Raw genomic sequence first — 7,500 nt, 5'->3', positions numbered from 1 at the left:
ATATGAAGGCCTGCCCCCTTTCTATAACTTCATCCCTGTAGGGTCAGAGACCCTTGTTGCATGAGGCAAGTGTGCTCTAAAGTTACTCAAAGAGCTGGATGAAAAACTCATCACAGAAACCAAGGATCACAGAGCGGCAAGCTTCCTCTTTCAGAGACTGTGTTGAGATCTAGAGGGGAAGTGGTTGGTCCCTGGCCTACCGCGGGGGAGCTGGAGGAAGTATTCGAGATGAAGGCTCTGAGATGTAACCTATGTTGCTCTACTCCCTATTGTATTTTTGTCAATATATTTTGTCTTTAACCAAAGTCTAAATAGAATATAGAATATAGGGGGTGGTACAAGACAATATTCAAAGAGCTCAGGGGACAACCTTGAGTTTTCCTTGAAGATTGTTCTTTTCTCTGAGGATATGTATGCATGTATGTATGTATGTATGTATGTATGTATGTATGTATGTATGTATGTATGTATGTATGTATGTATGTATGTATGTATGTATGTGTATGTGTATGTGTATGTATATATATATATATATATATATATATATATATATATATTTATATATATATATATATATATATATATATATATATATATATATATATATATATATATATATATTATTTAAAGACAAAATACATTGACAAAACATTCACAAAAATACGATAGAAAGTAAAACAACATAGGTGACTCAGAGCTACATCTCGAATACTTCGTCCAGCTCCCCGGCGGTGGGCCCCGTGCCCAGAATGCTGCAGGCATTTCCTCTCTGGATTGCAACACTGAGTCTCTGAAAGAGGAAGCTGGTCGCCCTGTGGTCCTTGGTTTCTATGATGAGCTTTTCACCCAGCTCTTTGAGGAGCTTTAGAGCACACTTGCCCCATGCTCCAAGGGTCTCCGACCCTATTGGGATGAAGTTATAGCAAGAGGGAAGGTCTTCATATTTGCGGATCTTCTGGGTCTCCCTGTGGCTGGCAGCTCCACCCCCTTCCACTACGGAGTATGGCAAGTAGGTGTCTGCCAATGTGGCGGCACATGTGTAGTCCCAGGCAATCTGCTTTCCATCCTTCCAAGGTAGCATAGTGGCTCCATCAGGACGCTTTTGACTTCCGTCAGACCTCTGCACTTGGGGTTCCCGTTGAGCTGGGCAACGGGCTGTGGCGAGGCTTCTCTTTATGATGTCATTGACCTCCTCATGTCTGGCATACTTCCCTTCTGCTGTGTGACACACGAGACCATGAAGTCCGAATTGATCAGCTCTCGCCCTGCCGCAAATACACCTATGTTCGGTGAGGATGGGGGCGGCTAGGCGAAGAGCAACACCAATCCGAATGGCCTGTGGGTCTAGTCGAGTGCCCAAGGAGGAATTGGGAACAGCTAACAGGAAATCTCCTGAGTGTGGTGCCTTCACTGCCAGGAGACGAGCTTTGTCCTTTCCTGAGGCATTGGAGAGCACTGTGTTGGCTATTTTTTCCATGATCGGTTTGTCCCAGTGGGACTGTTTGTGTTCTTTGGGAGGAGCTGGTCTACTGGAGGAATCTGTAAGGGTGTCCCACCGAATCGCTGCTTCAGTAAACCTGGGGTCTTGAGCTCCTACCACGTCTCTCAAGCGTTCGGGAACAATCTTCTTGACTAATGCACTGGAAGCCAAACACGAAGACAGAAAAGCAGGTAAAGCAACATGCGTTGCTTTGCGCACCCCTATACCTCCCAGTCGCACTGGGAGGGTTGCCTGATCCCATTGCTGATCCTCTAGTGACAGGTTCAGTGCCTTCTTAAGGGTTGACCTCAGGTGTGCGTCATATTCGTCGAGTGTTGGGTTGTCAAAAGAGGGTGCACACCTCAGGAAGTAAGTGAGTCTTGGAATAGTAAGGCACCTTGTGAGGAGATACAGAGCATCATGGGCATCAAGATTGCTTATTCTCTCCTCCATTCTCATCAGGTCATTCAATTTGTCCTTGAGGACTGTGTCGATGGCCTGGTGACCCAGCGGTGCTCCCAGGAGGGTACTGTTGGACGGAGTGGTAGTAGAGACTTCTGGGAGGATTCTTCGCACAGCATTGATTATTTCCTGGTTCGCTGTGATGATTTCACACTTGGAGGGATTGAGGATGAGTCCCAGGTCTTCTCCCTGTGTTTTCACCAGTTGTAGGTCCCCTACCAGGGACTCTTCAGTACCTGCCAGAGTGCCATCATCCAGGTACCAGATGTTGAGCTCGCTGCGTAGGCTGGAAGTTAGTTCTCTTACTGCCAAGCAGAAGAGAAGCGGAGCTAGTGGGTCACCCTGCTGAACACCTTCTGATGATTGAATTTCATGTTCTCCAAACAAAAGAATTGAGGGTTTGCTGTAGCCAGCTGAGATGAAGGAAAAAAGACTAGGGAAGCGATCGCGAACAGCTAGCAAGACAGCATCTCTCTTTACCATATTAAAGGCATTTCTAAAATCAAGTTTGACTACAGCCTTGTCTTCTGGTAGGTCCCTGATGTAGGCCCTTGCCGCATGAGCTGCAGCTTCACTGCCTTGAGGGATCCCAAAGCCCAGTTGGTGTGGCTGGAGTAAACTGGCAGCTTCTAGGCGAATGTTTCTTACTGCTGCTTTGGCCACGAGACGGCGAAGAGTGTTTCCAACCGCAATGGGTCTGATTCCCCCATCCTTCTTCTTCAACGCACACAGTGAGGCTCCGAAAAAGAAAGGTTTAACTTCTGGGATTCGCCCAGCCAGGCAGTTGTTGACGAAAGTTGTTAACTCGGTGAGAAGATGTGATGCAGATGCACCGAGTACTGGATTTACCATCTCCTTGAGGTGCTGAGGTCGAATTCCAGTGTAACCTCCTGCAGATCCTGCAGGAAATGACACGATCGCCTTATAGACTTCCGATTCAGGCAAAATTAATTGTTCAGTGATGGGGTCTTCCTCAGGGTTGTTGTTGATGGTTATGGTGTCCCTGGTTGGATGCTTGTCTCTTAGTGCTTGGGCTGTGGTCTCATCTTTGGGGGCTACAGTGTCGTCACTTGTAATTATTCGGATTGCTCCCACTGTGTTACCTTCTTCAATTTTTTTGCTAACCTGTGCGCAAATTTTCTCGTTTTCAGTGGGGCTTTTCTTGGGTCTACCTTTGTGATTCCTGCGATGATGGGGCAGAGGGACACAATTATCCGTTCTTGGGTAGTTGCGCACTGCCTTGATAACTGACGTGGTTAGCAGTTTGCCTCGTCTCTCAGGAACTGCAAGACAGACATTGCCGAACAGGAGCAGGTTGCGCCATGCTTGGATGGTGTCTCGGACTTCTAAGTTGGTGGAACCTCCATTCACCTGCTTAAGAAGGTCTGTGAATTTCCCTGCTGCATATGGGCGAGCCGCTTTAGGGATGTGGGATAGGGTACTGTTAGCAGTGGATTTGAATGCCAACAGAAGGTTATCGCAACTGAGGAGGTTGCCATTGGAATTGTGTATATATATATATATATATATATATATATATATATATATATATATATATATATATATATATATACATATATATATATATATATATATAATATATATATATATATATATATATATATATATATATATATATATATATATATATATATATATATATATATATATATATATATATATATATATATATATATTTAAAATATATATATATATATTTATATATATATAATATATATATATATACATATATATATATATATATATATATATATATATATATATATATATATATATATATATATACATATATCTATATATATATATATATATATATATATATATATATATATATATATATATATATACATATATATTATTATTATTATTATTATTATCACACTGGCCGATTCCCACCAAGGCAGGGTGGCCCGAAAAAGAAAAACTTTCACCATCATTCACTTATATTATATATATATATATATATATATATATATATATATATATATATATATATATTTATATATATATATATATATATATAAGAACATAAGAACGAAGGAACACTGCAGAAGGCCTACTGGCCCATGCGAGGCAGGTCCAAGTCTCCTACCGGCTTAAGCCAATGCACCCAACCTAGTCAGGTCAGGTCACATTGACTTAAGGGAGGAACACGGCAACCGACCTGGTAGCACAAGCTATCAGGTCTAACTCACACCCACCCACATCTACTCATGTATTTATCCAACCTATTTTTAAAGCTACACAACGTTCTGGCCTCTATAACGGTACTTCGGAGTTTGTTCCACTCATCCACAACTCTATTACCAAACCAGTACTTTCCTATATCCTTCCTGAATCTGAATTTTTCCAACTTAAAACCATTGCTGCGAGTCCTGTCTAGGCTAGATATTTTCAGCACACTATTTACATCCCCTTTATTTATTCCTGTCTTCCATTTATACACCTCAATCATATCCCCCCTAATTCTACGTCTTTCTAGAGAGTGCAGTTTCAGGGCCCTTAGTCTATCCTCATAGGGAAGGTTTCTGATACATGGGATCAACTTTGTCATCCTCCTTTGTACATTTTCCAGAGAATTTATATCCATTCTGTAATACGGTGACCAAAACTGTGCAGCATAATCTAAATGAGGCCTAACCAAGGATGTATAGAGTTGAAGAACAACCTGAGGACTCCTATTATTTATGCTTCTTGATATGAAGCCAAGGATTCTATTAGCTTTATTGCGAACACTTATGCACTGTTGTCTTGGTTTCAGATTACTGCTAACCAGAACTCCTAAATCTTTTTCGCAATCCGTAATATTAAGATCTACATTATTTAGTTTATATGTGGCATGGTTATTGTCCTGTCCAACATTTAGAACTTTGCATTTGTCTATATTAAACTGCATCTGCCACTTCTCCGACCACTGCATCAGTCTATTCAAATCTTCCTGGAGTGCTCGAATGTCCTCGTCAGAATGAATTCGACGGCCTATTTTGGTGTCATCGGCAAACTTGCCGATGTCGCTCTTTATGCCCTCATCTATGTCGTTTATGTAGATTGTGAACAGCAGGGGGCCCAACACTGACCCCTGTGGAACACCGCTCGTGACGCTTCCCCACTCTGATTTCTCCCCATTTATGCAAACTCTCTGCTGCCTATTTGTCAACCATGCCTCTGTCCAGGAAAAAATCTCTCCTCCTATTCCATGTGCTTTAATTTTCCTCAATAGTCTCTGATGTGGGACCCTGTCAAAAGCCTTACTGAAGTCCATATACACAATATCATATTCATTACCATGATCTACCTCCTCAAATACCTTAGTGAAAAAAGTTAATAAATTCGTAAGGCAGGAACGCCCCTTTGTAAAACCATGCTGAGATTCGTTGATTAATTTATGCTTTTCAAGGTGGCTACGAACTGCCTCGGCAATTATTGATTCCATAAATTTTCCCACTATGGAGGTTAGGCTTACTGGTCTATAGTTCGAAGCTAAGGACCTGTCACCTGTTTTGAAAATAGGTATCACATTTGCCATTTTCCACTTATCTGGCACCATGCCAGTTTGTAGTGATATGTTGAAAAGATTAGCCAAAGGTGTGCTAAGCTCCTCTTTACATTCCTTTAGAACCCTTGCATACAGTTCATCAGGGCCTGGGGATTTGTTAGGTTTTAATTTATCTATTTGCCTAAGGACCATGTCACTTGTGACCCTAATAGTGCACAGTTTATTATCGTCCTGTTCTACATAATTTATCATTACTGGAATATCGCTGGTATCCTCCTGTGTAAAAACTGAGAGGAAGTATGTGTTAAAAATTCTACACATTTCCTTATCACTGTCAGTGAGCTGACCCGAGGAACTTTTGAGTGGGCCTATCTTGTCCCTGATCGTACTTCTGTATACCTGAAAGAATCCTTTTGGGTTAGTCTTCGATTCTCTTGCAACTTTAACCTCATAATCTCTTTTTGCTTTTCTAATTCCCTTTTTTATTTCTCTCTTTAACTGAATATATCGATTTCTTCATTGCCCCTCTCCTCTTTTGATTTGCCTATATATGCCTCTCTTTTGACCAATCAGATATTTTAATCTATTGTTCATCCATTTAGGATAATTTTTGTTTGATCTGATTTCCCTATTTGGAACATAATTTGACTGAGCAGCTAGAACTATGCCCTGGAAAGCATCATATCGGCAACCATCACCACCTACCTGACCCTTAGTCAGGTCATTCCAGTTCAGCCCACCTAAGTAATTTTTCAGTCCTATGAAATCAGCCAAGCGAAAGTCAGGGACGGAGACTTGATTGCCATTATTAGGGGAATTCCATGATATATTAAAACTGAGTGATTTGTGATCACTTTCCCCAAGCTCATCATTAACCTCAAGATTATTAATTAGTGTTTCCCTACTGGCAAGAACCAAGTCAAGGAGGTTATTTCCCCTAGTTGGCTCTGTCACAAACTGTTTTAAAAAACAATCCTGGATCGTATCAAGAAAGTCACCTGACTCTAAATTTCCTGTCAAATTGCTGCAGTCAATCTGTCTATAGTTGAAATCTCCCATTAGCACAACATTTTCGTATGTAGATGCCTTACGAATTTCGTCCCATAGAAGTTTACTGCACTCCCTATCAAGATTTGGGGCCCTGTAAATCACACCCAAAATTAGTTTTTCTCGGCCCTCGAGAAGCTGTAACCAAACAGATTCAGTGGCTGACGCTTCTAATTTAATATCTTGTCTAACACAACAATTTAAATTGTCTCTGACATACATCGCTACTCCACCACCTTTCCTGTTGACCCTGTCAGTGTGGAATAATTTATAGCCTTGTATGTGACATTCAGAGGGCATCTCTCTATCTTTCAGATTGAGCCAGGTCTCTGTTATAGCAATAATATCTATGTTTCCTGCACTTGCAATTAATCTTAGCTCATCTATCTTATTTCTTACACTCCTGCTATTAGTATAGTAAACCTTAAGGGAGCTAGTCCCTTGCTGCCCTCTGCTGTCCCCCTTTGTTTGCTGACCTGATCTATTGTCTTTATTTATAACTTCATGCTGAATTTCTTTTATACATTTACTGTTTCCAACCCAAGTGTAATAATATATATATATATATATATATATATATATATATATATATATATATATATATATATATATATATATATATATATATATATATATATATATATATATATATATATAATATATATATATATATATATATATATATATATATATATATATATATATATATATATATATATATATATATATATATATATATATATATATCTATATATCTATATATCTATATATCTATATATCTATATATCTATATATCTATATATATATATATATATATGTATAGATATATAGATATATAGATATATAGATATATAGATATATAGATAGATAGATAGATAGATAGATAGATAGATAGATAGATAGATATATATACATATATATATACATATATATATACATATATATATACATATATATATATACATATATATATACATATATATATACATATATA

Source organism: Cherax quadricarinatus, chromosome 10, assembly GCF_038502225.1.
Source record: "Cherax quadricarinatus isolate ZL_2023a chromosome 10, ASM3850222v1, whole genome shotgun sequence".
Lineage (NCBI taxonomy): Eukaryota > Metazoa > Arthropoda > Malacostraca > Decapoda > Parastacidae > Cherax > Cherax quadricarinatus.
Note: the sequence above shows the minus strand (reverse complement) of the source record.